Raw genomic sequence first — 14,115 nt, 5'->3', positions numbered from 1 at the left:
GAAACAATACCCAGCTGGAGTGGCTGTAAGTTTGGAGTCTTTCTCAATATTGGTGTAGGATGAACGCACGGAATCCAATCATCAAAGCAGTCATTTGAATACGTGGGTGATATCGCATATTATGGTTTATATCCTAATAGAGCCGCGTTAACACTTGGATTAGGAAAAGCCACTTGGAAAATACATCGGTTTAGAAAAATTCGTCTCCCTAAATGTTTATTTTTATGCATAAAATGAGCAGCCCTAGCAATAGGCATTTTTAGTTGTCACGAAATTTAAAATGGCTACACAAGAATTCGAAATGCTAAGAAAAGTGAACGCTATGGTATAAAACAGAATATGAAAGTGACCTCAAACAAAAACTTTTTTAACAAAAACTTTCTCTAATCCCGTTGTGAACTAATTAACTTTGGTGTTTATTTTCACAAACTTAAGCCTAAACAGCAAATCCAGGACTGAAAAGGCACAAAACTTGTCTGATAATAAATAATATACAGTCTTGAGCGTGACAAAGTGTCGTGGTTTACCCAACCTTCAATGATTTGCGAAGCTGGAATATGTTTTTTTCCTTGCACTGCGTGAAATGAGTAATTTCGGAACGCGACGTGTCGGGAAACGTGGCGTGTCGGAGAGTGTCATGTTCCTGACACCCATGGCACGGCGTGTCATGACAAGTCATGCCCTGTGTACGTTAATCGCGGCGTGTCAAAGAATATCAAGGGTCTGATACTTAACGGCACGGATTTATTTTGTCGTAGAAGGAAGGTATTTTGCGTACCTTTGTCCTAGCAAATTACTTGGAAACCACAAACGCTTGTGGTCTTTTGTCCCTTCATGATTTTATAGTTAAAAAGGCGTGGAGAACATATGGCCGACTGTTCAGTTGTACATCTCTAGCGATCTCTCACTATCAGCTCATTATCCTTCGGTAATTCGTGTCGTCAGTCGTGGGTCTCAAAGCCCTTTTCCATTCTCAAGTACCAAGGTTTTTTAAAAAGTTTACATTATGGAGATCATCACTTTACGCACATGCATCTTCACCTCCCTTTGCTTCTCCGGGCTTATCGCGTTCGCGTGAATGTATTTTTTCCAGTATCTTCTCGCACCTTTACCTATCGCTTAAGGCGGGGCACCTTTACGCGCCTATACTGTTGCGCTTTCGCATTCGGTGTTAAAACTAAAGTTAAGCATAGCTTCTGTTTTCAAAAAGACGGTAATTTCATGTAAAAGGAAACTTTGTGCCAGTCGATCCGATTTGGTAATTCTAAACTTATTAGGTTTTTTTTCAGTCTTTCCATTTTTTTAACGTTTTGGACATTAAAGTTGGAACATAATTTGCAACAGTTGCTTTGCTGATGGCAATCTTATCCTTCACGGCATATGATATATGACAAGAGGCAACAACCCAGCTATCAAAGCCAATAAAAAGTAAGGACCAGAAGTTTTAGAACAAACCTAACGGCTCATCTATTAAACATAGCATATTAAAGATACTTAATTACTAACAATTTCTGGAAACTTCTCTTGTAAAATGATTCGAGCTTTATTGTATTTTCTTCAGCTAAACTAATAGGTAATGCCATGTATTGTTAGGAAATACCTCGATAAATTTGTTGTTGTTGTTATTGCGTAAAATTGCAATTTGGCTAACAGTCAGCCACTGGATTGTAATACATGTAACATTTAAAAACTAATAAAATCAAAGTGCTCTGTGAGCAAACTCGTGAATTGACACATGATTTTTTAGACTATGTTTAATGTTACCTGGTTTAGGGAATTTTGTGGTTGATTGTCATATCTAGAGTACGAGCAGTAGTTCAGTGTTCGCTAATGTAGCAAAGAAACAAAGTAACGTTGGGATAAGAAGGCATTACAATTGAAATGATCATGCTATTACATTTGACAAGGTGGATGATGTCATGTGTTTTAAACGTCTATCATTTTTGTTTCTGGCTCAAAAGAAAAGGTTGGAAGTAAATGTGGGTGAAAGTGAAATTTGCTGTCTTTCGTTGTAAATATTACAAAATCAAGGCAATACTGTCTTAATGAAAACATTAACGATTCCCTTTTTATCAAATGAGACAAACGGGAACGAGTTTTGAGTGATATAACTAAGCAAAGCCTGCCACCGTCATTTTGGATCTCCGCCTGGGTAGATTTAAGTCACGTGCTAGGCAACGTATAATCAATAAAAAGATAGAATTTCATTTCAGGCCTATTTATCAATTTTGTAGTGTGTAACTTTCGCATTTTAGTACGTTGTATGTATGTTGAATCTTCAAATTGTCTTGAAGCTTAAAAGAAAATTGTTTTTTAAAAATTCACTGAAAATCGGTAGCTAAAATTGTTTGTTTAGGTGTTATTTGGTTTTCGTGTTAACTTGTTATTTCGTCAGTCGCCGGCATCTTCTGTCGCTTCACACAAGAAAAACACACGCGACGAAACGTAATGATCAATTTTGTCCTCAATCTCACGCCATAACAGAAAAAGCTTTTGAACATCTGTAAACTCCGAGCGCTTCGCAGTAAGTGATATTTCCAATAAATCTTCGGATTATTTTCAAGTTCAAGGACTGTAAATTACAATTTTATGAAAAGCGAAGGTTGTTCTGTTATTTCAGTGTGAATCCTTGCACGCCTGCCAGTCGCTGGCGCCGCTTGTTGAAACTAAAGCGAAAAAAAAAACTCTTTTAAGATTATCATTGGCTTCTTTTTCACCCCACCACTATTCTTAGCAACAAAGGTCGCCATTTCGTCTGTTTATTGCTCGCCAAAAACTATCAAATGCACTCAAAAGCCTAAAATCTAAACAAAGTTTACAGGAATCGACCAATCGAGCGAGCGAGCGAATGGCATTTCCCACATCGTATCTATAACTCGCTCTTGCGCATGCGCGCAATTCACGAGTTAAAAATGAAATGAAACACTGACAGCAATATTTTGGGTTTCTCTTAAAGAACCATACTAAAGGTTCAATATTTTATTGCGCAAAAATAAATAACTACAGCTATTTCATGAGAGGTCATACTATAGCTTCTCATACACTAACTGTTCTACAAGATCACACAATACATTTGGTACCTATTGATATAAGAAAGAGCTACTTGTGCAAACCACTTTTGGCAATAGCATAATCAAATGACATTAATTGCAAATTGACTGAATTGTGACAGTACATAAAAATCTAAATACATTATTCTTATTTATCTAACATGCTTATCATGATCAAACTTAGGAAAATGTTTCTGAATGTAAAAATTATCTAGAAACGAAAATGTATCTTGAGACTCAGTTTTGGATTCAGTCATGTGCAGATGTTCAATGAGAAAGTACCAACACCAAATCCACTTTCTACAATCTGTTTTCCTTTCCATAAATCAAAGCTCCATAATGCTAGACTCTAGCTGAGTTTAGTAATGGTAAATACTTTCATGAACTTTTTCTTGCTGATGGCACAGACGTGGAACTTGATATTTAACAGACACAGCTAGACTGGAATCTTCCCACTGGCACATAAAAGGCATGTTCTGGAATAACTGACTCGAAATTATTCGCCCAAATCTCTACAGGTTTTGAATACCTGTTACACTGAGGATGCCTAGCATACCATTCATCTAATGCTAGAAGGTGGGTGATCTTTTGAGACTTTCCATTCTCCATTTTGATAACATCGTGTTGCTGAAAGTCCCTGATGATAGCAGGTCTACTAGAGTGTATATGTATATAAACCACCGTGTGATAACTGTTGAAGGCTGTTGGTTACAAGCTGAGTCTGCTGTACAACGGTATCTTTTGTATAAAAGGTGCTTGAACTTATCACAGAAGCTGGAAACATGGATGATTCTACCACCAGCATACATGGCCTTGTAAGTCTTCTGTAGTCTCCTCACATCATCACATTCGATTGCATCCTTTTTGATTGGTGGTAGTGGTACTTGAGTCTCAGTTTTACTAAGGTTAACATTAACTGGACTGCCAGTTTCAGATTCAACCATGTTGCAGAACTGCTGGAAACAGACACTTGCTTCTAGTAAAGTTCCCTTTTGCTTGCCTTCACAATCCAAAAGCTGCTAGAACTCTTCCATGCCTCCTGGAAATATTGCTCTCTTCAACTCTTTCTGTCTGATAAATTTTCTCATAATTTGAACTCCTGGGGATAATAAAATGAAAACCAGTTAACATATGGTTCATAATGTATTCTGATACATCTAGGCATTATGCAAAGGCTTACACAAAGTAACATGCCACAAACAGGGTATCAGGGCTCTGGCAGGTGCAAGGTTAAAATTAAAAGCCCAGCATAAAATTTTGATAATAATAAAACATTATGTCATATTTTTGTGGGCTTATTATTATTTGTTTTTAATTTGACAGTCAGTTGTTCGGTTGGTCGGTCATTCAGGTCAGGTCAAAAGCTAATGAGTTTTGCTACTTCACTGTATAAGTGCTTTGTCATCACAGACCTAATGGCCTGTCTGCTTTAAACTTTTACATTTATGTAACATGTATACATGTACATGTATGCGTTAATATGGAGGTTTGAGTGTTCACATAATTTTTTTCTATTTCAAAGAATATGGCGTGATTTACTACTTTTATCAAAATGTCAAGAAAGGGAAGACCAGTTTGAAAGAATTAATTTTCCTTTTTTAAAATTTATTAGAGAAGAGTTTAATACCTACAAATATTAACATTGTTTTTATGGTTATCTCCAATAATTCTCTTGTACCTTTGAAATGAGAAGCACCAAAAAGAGAAAACAGGTCCATAATCAAGTATGCAATCTTTAAAATGGCCATGAAGATGCATGTTTGGTGTGCATTTCTTCTTCCCGCAGAGGGCTTCAAACATTACAAAAAATCACATGAGCTTTTGGTCAGCTTCCAAACACTCCACCTTGTTGATAACTTTTTTGCAAAGCAGTTGACAGGCATGTACAAATGCTGTCCACATTCCATAATGTCCACTGGGTATTACTCCCTTTAAAGCAAAAGGAGTAAATACAAACCCACTTCTTTAACTGGTCAGCGGTGAATCCTTTAAATCCTTCAGAAATTTTGCTTGGGATGCGCCCAATTTCAGATGGTGGCTTAACAAGATTGACACATTTCTGTACTCTCTCAAAGTCAGATTCACTCAAAATTCCCATTTCAATCCAAGTCTTCAGAACATTTTTGGCACTCCCAAGAAGCAAGTTATGCATGGGATCAATCAGTGCAAATCTTATAGCATCATAGTAAGGAAGCTGGAACAGGACAGAGTAACGTGCTCCACTTGAAGAGGCAAATTTCTGGGCATCACTTGGTGTTTTGGCTTGGTGTACTTTCTCTGCAGCTGCTTGGTGGTCTTCATTAGATTGCCGTTCCCAGCTTTCTCTATCAAATCCTCAGAAATCGGGTTTATCACCAAATGATGCTCTTGGAAATTCTTTAAAGCATTTGCTGCATCCTGAAAATATAATAAAACACCATATAAAGAATGATGCCAGGGCAACAAGCATGTATTTACACACTCAACAAATATATACCTGCCAACCCTTTTTTGAGCTAAGGGTGTGACATTTTTATCCTACAATTGCCAGGATTTTTGATAGAGAACCTGATCATCTCTGGAGATAATCCCAAGACTTCTGACACAGTCCCAAACAATTTCAAACTTCCTAAGGTATGAAAACACAACCTTGTCTCCAGCACTTTCCCTTCTAAAAATCAGAGGCTGTATTAGCTCAAATTTTTCTGCTAGGTGTGAGAAATTGGTCAGCTGGTGAGGGCTGGCTTGAGATCGAAGTTTTTGATTCCCAAGACATGTGAGTTGGTAGGTATACATACACAAATACAAAAAAAAATAGCCAAGGAGTTATTATTGACATTGTATAAAACACTCTAGTTATAGTGCATCTTTGTGCACTCACCTTTCTTTGCAGTATGGCAGATAAAACCTCCACATTTCCGAGTTGCTGGTACATCACTTGACAAAGCTAAGATAGCAGCTCTGAACATCTCCCCAGTTCCAGAGAAGTTTGTGTCTAAGATAACTCCATCTCATAAGTCAAAAAGGTAATCTACTAATGGCTGCTGGAAGGAGTTGATATGATGCTTAGGCACCTTTGGCCCAGGAATTATTCCAGTAACAATAAGATTTTCAGGTTTGAAGCATTCCTCTCTTTGTAGTTCATTACAACCATGTAGATGACACCAATAGATTCTGAACTATGAAGAGTGGGCTGAAACCAGTCAAAATTCAACATGAGACCAAAATTATTTGATATAGCAAGAAAGGGCTCTCCGTCCACATACTGAAGCTCTTTCCAAACTCTTCCTTCAAAACAGTCTCCAAGAACATTGTCTGGCAGCTGAGTGGAACTATTTCTCCACTTTTCACAGTTTTCCATGAAGTTTGTCTTGTTAATAAGGTCTGTTAATGAATCAGTAACCTTTTTAAAGCAGTAAACCTGCTTAGAATAGAAGAATGTCTTTCCTGCTCTTGACCTCATAGTTTTCATTAGAAGGGAACCACATGGCCTCCTCTCGGGCTTGGTGTGGGTGGCGTGGATAACTCACATGACTGCATTTTGCTGATACAACCTCACCATTTGGCCTTTGACAAACACATTCATCAAAATTATAGAGAGTTTTACACTTAAGGAAAACTGCATATTTAATAAAACTGTCCTTCTGAAGGCCAAGATTTTTTGGAATCACATACAATGTTTCTGGGATGATCTTGGCAAAGTTAATAAGAACTTCTACTAGCATCATCTTACCAATGCCAGATAAGACCAGCTTGAAAAACTTTAAGAACAATGGCCCTGTCTGCAACTTTGAACATTGCCTTCCACAGAAGTAAGAATAAAAGCAAAGCCCTCAGTTCTGTGCAATCACTTTCTGGTTCCTTCTGTTTACCACACACGGTTGCATTGTTTTCCATTTCATCAGAGTACTCAAAGCTCTGCATATTGTTCTCTACATTATCCACCTGAAATGAAATAAAAGTGCATCAGAAACAATGGCAATAAATAGTATTAAAGGTTCAGTATACATGTACATCTGCACATATTTACATCACTTGTGAAAAAAAGGAATAACAAAATATTTCACTTAAAGAAATTTTACACTTAAAAGCAGGGCCACAGCTACACTGTTGCCTGAGGCAAGACAAGGCACTTACTTGCCTTATCTAAATTTTTACCCAAGATAAAACAGTAAAACGTAGTTTAAGTTGGAAAAGTAATACCCAGAAAACATTTTTCTATTGGTTTATGAGAGATTAAGCTACCTAAGAAGAGTGATTTAAGGGCAAAAGCCATTTTATGAGGGTAATTAAGAGAGATGGCAATGTTATGATCTGCTCTATTTGTATCAGTTTGCCGTATGAACCAGTTATATTCTATAAACTAACCAAGAGTTGCTGTTCTGGTTGCATGGCGCTTTCATGTATTTCCACTGAGGACTCCTCTGGTAACATTTCATCATCTACATCATTGTCATCACCACTAGAATCTCCTTCTGAAAAGAACTGCCTATCTTCATCATCCCAACAAGAGCACCTTCATTTTTTGAATCAGAGTTCATGTCTAACTTAAGCTCCAAATTTTGACCAGAGAATCCACATGCAATATCACCATATAGTGTCTGATGCTTGTAGAAGGTACTTAAGCTCACTGTTTTCTTGCAGTGGTTACACTAGAATTGTCACCAATTCTAGGAGTGACTAAACAACACAAGATGAATGTTAGATCTTTCTGCATGCCGAAGTTTATCCTCTAGTTAGCCCTTCAAGCCCAAAAAGGCAATCAGAAAAATTCTCACCAAAACACAGCAACAAAATAAGATAAAACCGCAGATGATCGAGGCAAGACTATAAACGTTGTTAAGACACATGCCTATGTACCAAGTACAACAGACTTGGAGATCAAAATAGCCAAAGACAGTTGTGAGCCATGACTTGGAAAATCCACCTCAACCTCCCAAAGACAAATTTGCTGAAGGTTGTAGAAAGAGCAACTCAATCCTGAAGCTGGAACATTTTTTTAAGCCTTGTGTCCAATGGGACAACAAAGAGAAAGAAGAGAAGATATTATTTGAAGTGATTTGAAGCTTGGGGGCCGCCTCCAAGTTAACGTAATTTTATTTCAAAGTTGAAGTAAAATAAGATCAAATTGCAAACTACCTTCTATTATCGTAACGAATATCTCACGATCGCCCCCACACTTCGTGATTCATAGAAGTAAGACATCAACATCTTAGGGACTTGTCAGAAATTAGCAGGGGGGGAGGGGGTGGAAACAGAGGGGGGGTTACAACTTTTTGAGCCTCAGAAAAGGGAGGGGTCATGAAAAATGGGCAGTTAAAAGGGGGAGGGTCATGCAAATATATGCCCGTGATCATGTAGAGGTTCACCCACAGAAGAAAAAAGGAAGTTCTTTATTTGGCAAAAAAAGAGAAAAATACAACGGTTTACGGAACGTTATGGATATAAACTGTGAAGTACTATAGCAAGACGGGGGAGGGTCATGATATTTTAGGCCAAGCTCAAGGGGACGGTTAGCAAATTTCACTCCCATTGCAGGGATGGGTCACCTAATTTCCGAACCCAAATTTAAAATTCCCACCCCCCCTCCCCCCCTGCTAATTTCTGACAAGTCCCTTAAGACTAACCTTCAAGGTTTGTAGTCTCATGTACACATCTTGATCGTCAGCAAATCAAATCTCAAACTTCAAGTTTTCGACCTTTCTTCGCGATTTTTTCGCACTTTGATCATTACAATATCCTCATCCGAAGAGCCAGCAAACTCCACAAGTATCCACAGAGTTAGAAATGGTGGTAAACTTATCATACTCTTTTCAGTTCTGTCCAGCCCGCGCGGAACAAGATTCTTCAAGATTGTTTGAACCATCGCAAATAATCAAGAGTGTTATATCTTGTGCGACCCGGGCTTAAAACACTATGAGGACTGAAGAAAACTTTTCAGGAATTTCAACTATCGTCAACTTATGTTTTGACTCCGTCTTCCAGAAAGATCAACCTCATTATTAACTCAACTCACCTTTCACGTTTAATCTCTGCAAACCGTACTTTTCACATATGTCATCATAATAGAAGCTTTTCCCAAACCAAGAACACAGTTTTCACAAAATTTCCTTCTCAATTGATCCGTATTCCACGCATTATGCTGCCTTAGTGAAGAACTCTGAGCAACGATAAAAAGCTGCCGATTAAAGTGCCGACAGTCGTGGCGACAAAATGCGTGACATTCAATGAGAGTGCGCTTATTGGTTAGTCTTACTCACGTGGTTGCTCTAGAAGCAGATTATTGGCTTACGGGTCGCTTAAACGAAATAGTAAGGAAAGAGACTAGTAGACGCGTCACGTAATCTTCGCTGGACGATTTTAGTTTTGACATCGATGTGGCTGCATCTTTCTTCCGGAGTGGTAATACCAGTACCACTTTGAGTCGACGACCATTCGGCTCAAGCTCATCAACCGGCGCCCGATCAAGCGCAGTTCCATCCCATCCAGAGCCTTTACGAGAAGATTCTGTTAGAAATCGGGAGAACCTGGTGGTCTTAAACCGAGAAAAATTCGACAGTTGTTCGACACAATCAAAGAACTGGGGGATATAGTAAAGCGGCAAAATGCTAAACTAGACAGTTTGAGCGTGGAACTGGAAAACGCTTGTATAGAAGTGGCTGAGGTGAAGACCGAACTACAGACTGTACGACACAAGCTCGATCGCCAACCTCAGTCGACTGGGAAGGAGAATATTCACCGTGGGCCTGTTCCAAAGCAACTAAAGGTTTGTGCAAATTTTTGTTCCAGCACTGTAGCAATAGGCGTTTCCTTGTAAGCTTCGATTCTGGCATGGGAAGTATTTTAAGCTTGTGGGACAGTATTCCCTTCTTTGTGATGTTAATACCGCATGTCATATGGCTTGTTTGAAACTAAGCCGAGAATAATAAATACTCGGGGGGCGGCCTCAAAGATTGCTCCAGTGTATGAAGTTTTGAGAATGTCAGACATCATTTGCCAATAGTGCCTGAAAATCAACTTCTGCAATTTAGTTTTAAAGCTACTGAAAAAGGTTACTCCACATAGTTCAGTATATATAAATTTTTTCTGTAATAATTTACAAAAATGTCATTAAGGTAAAGAAGATGTTATTGTTCATTGAGGTTAGATAGATAAATGAACATTTAATCATTTTTCTCATGATTTAGAGTCAGGCTATCAAAAGTTTGATTGGGTGTTTCGACAGCTACACTGCTAGTCTTCTTCATCGGGTGATGAAGTCAAATGTTTATGTGTTGCTATATGTAGCACCTTGGTGTTTTGTCATTGTTACATTTTGGCTCTCAGTCATTGGGATATTTTGATCCTCGTTATTATTCCAACTAGCAGATTTTGTTCCCCCAAAGGTCAGCTCTTTTACTGACTAGCTGTTATGCTTTTTGATTGTGGGCATCCATGCTTAAGGAATTTTGATTCAGCTGTCATTATTGATGAAGAAGCCATCCACATAAAACTTTACCCTAATAACATCAATAGAGAGAGTGGGATCAAAATTTCTGAAGTGTGAATGGCTACAGTTAAAAAGCATCACAGCCAGTCAGCAACAAAGCGGACCTATGAGGGAATAACATCTGCTAGTCGGAATAATCATGAGGATTGAAATGCACCAAGGACAAAACACTACAATGTACCAATGACAAAACACCAAAGTACTACATATAGCGACATGTAAACATTCAAACTTGCTGCCTGACAAAGACTAGCAGTGTAGCAGTAGGAAACATTGCTGTCAAACTTTTGATAGCCTGACTCTACATTATGGGACAAATGATTAAACATTTATTTCTTAATTTGTCCCTAAGTTGTTTGTTTTTGTAAATAATACATCCTGTATTCTGGCAGGAAATTTTAGAAAACACACAATTGTAAGCATTATTTGTCACCCAAGATATTATTAGAATTTGAACCTAACTCCCTTATTTCACTTTTCACCTTTGATTCCACATACACTGTTTGAATTTAAGGGTGATGTGCACTTGTTGCACAACAAACAAGAAGTTGAACTTTAGTTTTGTGGAAGTGAAGGGTGAGTAAAAGATATCTATTCAGGATAGAACTCTCTACATGTGGAATGTTTTGGATATGCACCTATCATCAGCCATCTCCTGGAGGGGGGAACCTTAGTTAAGGGAGGGGACTTTGCAAAGGGTGGAGGCAAAGTGCTTAATTTCCCTTTCTAGGTGGGGACAAAGGACAACCAAAGTTAAGAGATTGTCCCTCCTACAGGGGTGGCACATTTCAAAACAAGAAGCCACATTAAAATTTGCAGGACAAATTAAAGCTTTGCTTACTTGTGACTGAAAAGCATTACTTTCACAAGACAAAAAAAGATTTTATAGAATGCTTAATAGTCTGCCATTTTGATCCAGGCAAACCGCAAGGAGATGGAGAAGCCCATGTTCTTGTGTATTGTGGTCTTTTCTGTCATTTAAAGCAACTTGAAGTGACTTTTTTTTGGCTCTCTGCAAAGTCCCCTGATTTTTTGCGATTGGCTGGCAAATGGGGAAGACAGGATTTTATTTGTCTGTGATTTTATCTCAAGCATTTTCCTGCAAGCAAACTTTCTTGGCCATGTGAATATCTTATTTTAGTCAAGATTCTGAGCAATTGGCCTTGTTTAATTTTTAAGTCTTCACAGATCTTGATTAAGTCTCAGTTCATAAACACACAAAAATTTATCACCTTCCAAACAAGCTTGATCAATAACTTAAACCTATATTTAATTTTGTTCATCTTAATGCACCTTTCTAACAAAGTATTGCTACTATAACATTCCATTGTAGCATTGATAGTGCCTACAACAGTGCTGTTTGAGGATTTCTTTGTAAGGAACTGGAAAAGGAAAACAATGGCTATGAAAAGTCAACTATCAACTGTAAGTGATGTGTTCATATGATTTTCTCTTTAAAGTACGTACATAAATGTGCTACTAGAGTGTGCATGCAATTTACTTTTCTGGTCCAACAAAATGTTGTCACCTTGTAAGAAATTTTTTAAACTTTTGTTTATTTCATCTGAAAGTTTGTTGTCTAGAATACCCTAAAACAGAGAGCTTTTTGAGGTGCACAACCCATCTTGTCCCTGCCTTTAGTAGAAGACTCCTATTGTTCCTGTTGAATGAAACTTAACTTCGAACAGACATATTTGATGCATATCAAACAATTTAATAGGTTGAATTTGAAAATGACCTAACCTGACTTTCTCATCGAATGTTGATGTAAGGTTGCCATTTACTTAAGAGAATGTATGGATAAATTTGAGAAAAGTAGCTTTCAATGTTAGGACAAGATTCTCATCATTTCATGAATTTGGGTAATAAATAAATAATAAGCAATTAACCTAATACTATTTTTATGTACCAGGTGCTGTGTCAAGATATTATGAAATAAAAAGACAACAATACCTTGACAATCTACCTGACAGAAGAAATAAAGCAGAGAAGACTGCTCTGCAATAAATTGATGCAAATTTCATGAGTGGCAAGGAGAATGGTGAGGGCAGTCAAGAGGATGTGTGGGTTGTGAGGTCACCACTGTGGCGTAGTCCACAGCTATCTCCTCTCTTAAAGAGACTTCAGGAGAAAATTGACAAACAGCCATCTTCCTCCTGAAGCTCACATCCACAAAATACAAGAGTAGAAGGAGAGCCATCCACACACAGTCTACCAACTTCCTCACCTGCATGGGCACTCCTTCCTGGTGATAGACAGAGCCCTGAGAGGTCTCCTTCTCAAAATAGGATTCCTCCCTCCCCACCGTCCCCACAACATTGCAGTGGTGATGAAAGCGATGGGGAACCCTTGCATATGTTGGACACCAGCCCTGTCACAATCTGGAGGAGGCCAAACAGACGGCTACAGTCACTGTGGGACTAAATTAATGCCTAAGTGTTCTTTATTTACATAACTTGTATGTTTTGCCTTCTGTTTTTAATTCAGTTCATTTAACAGAATGGCAAGGTGGTTTATGGGTATTAGGGTGAATGGTTCCTTTTTAACCCTAACTCACGAAATGTTTCTTTTTTTGCATATTGCATTATCTGGTTTCACAAATTGAAAAATTAACAAATGATGCCACTTTCTCTCTCTCTCTCATCTTGATTGGAACATAATCTTCCAGCTATTGCAAACAGTTCAAAAATCTGTGGGAAGAATCCTTAAATAACATAGAATTTTGTGGCGATCAACTCCATTTATTGTTGAAGTAATATTAGATGTACTGAAGACCTTTGTAAAGAATGCTACAGTTTGGGATATGCCACAGTTAATTTTATTGGAATGATTTCAAACAAGCTTCTTGAATTATTGTGCTCTTCAAAAAACTTTTATGTTAAAGAATTGGCTTTAAAAAGGCACTATCCAGCTCAGTAAATAACCAGGGCCCACTAAGTTGTTAGCATGGTATGACTTGCTTAGAATTTATTGTTGTTTTTGATAAAATTTTATTACTCTCTTATATTAGAGTATAGACATTTATTTTTGGTATTCTTGTCTTCATATCTGACTGATGAAAAAATGTCTTTTCATCATACTAAAATTATTGTCGTGGTGTAATGATTTATGTAAATATTGAAAATGTTGCTTCCACCCATGTCAAACATTAAGCACTCTTAGCTTAGTATATTTAATTATTACACACAATCTAAATTTTTCCCTTTTTGTGCATAAGGTTAGACTTAGTTGTTAGTCATCACATGATGGAATAGATTCTGTAAATTGGCCATTTTGAGGATTATTTATTAGATATTAAATAATTTATTGTTTTAGAGTAAAGGTTCTGAGAAAAATACACTAGTAAGAGGGTGCAGAATTATCGGGAGAATTCGTTGCTTTTTCCAAGAACACCTGATAGTATGTAGTTTGGATCAAGAATGCCGAGTGAAATTTCTCGTACCGTGGAATATCAAAATCTAGAATACGAATCTATTCTTCAAGTATCGAGAAATTTCGAGTTCTTGAATATCAAGCCATTCTCATAGTAACGTGGAAAACCGGCTTCTAGAATACAGACCGATTCGTTTAGTACCGTGGAATTTCGGGTTCTTGAAT

The 14,115-nt window shown here is 37.7% G+C and overlaps 1 long non-coding RNA gene and 1 pseudogene across 1 annotated transcript; one reads left to right on the top strand and one right to left on the bottom strand.

Moving 5' to 3' along the window:
- Nucleotides 1-3,392: 3,392 nt before the first annotated feature.
- Nucleotides 3,393-7,746, bottom strand: LOC149052371 (uncharacterized; annotated as a pseudogene).
- A 1,588-nt stretch (nucleotides 7,747-9,334) lies between these two features.
- LOC149052370 (uncharacterized) lies at nucleotides 9,335-13,872 on the top strand. The gene is made up of 3 exons (XR_016183379.1): nucleotides 9,335-9,795; nucleotides 11,033-11,094; nucleotides 12,431-13,872. It is a non-coding gene; the product is annotated as an uncharacterized LOC149052370 (long non-coding RNA).
- Nucleotides 13,873-14,115: the final 243 nt, after the last annotated feature.

This window comes from Pocillopora damicornis, chromosome 1, assembly GCF_964200805.1.
Source record: "Pocillopora damicornis chromosome 1, jaPocDami1.2, whole genome shotgun sequence".
Taxonomy (NCBI): Eukaryota; Metazoa; Cnidaria; class Anthozoa; order Scleractinia; family Pocilloporidae; genus Pocillopora; species Pocillopora damicornis.
This window is presented reverse-complemented; position numbering and strand designations above follow the sequence as displayed.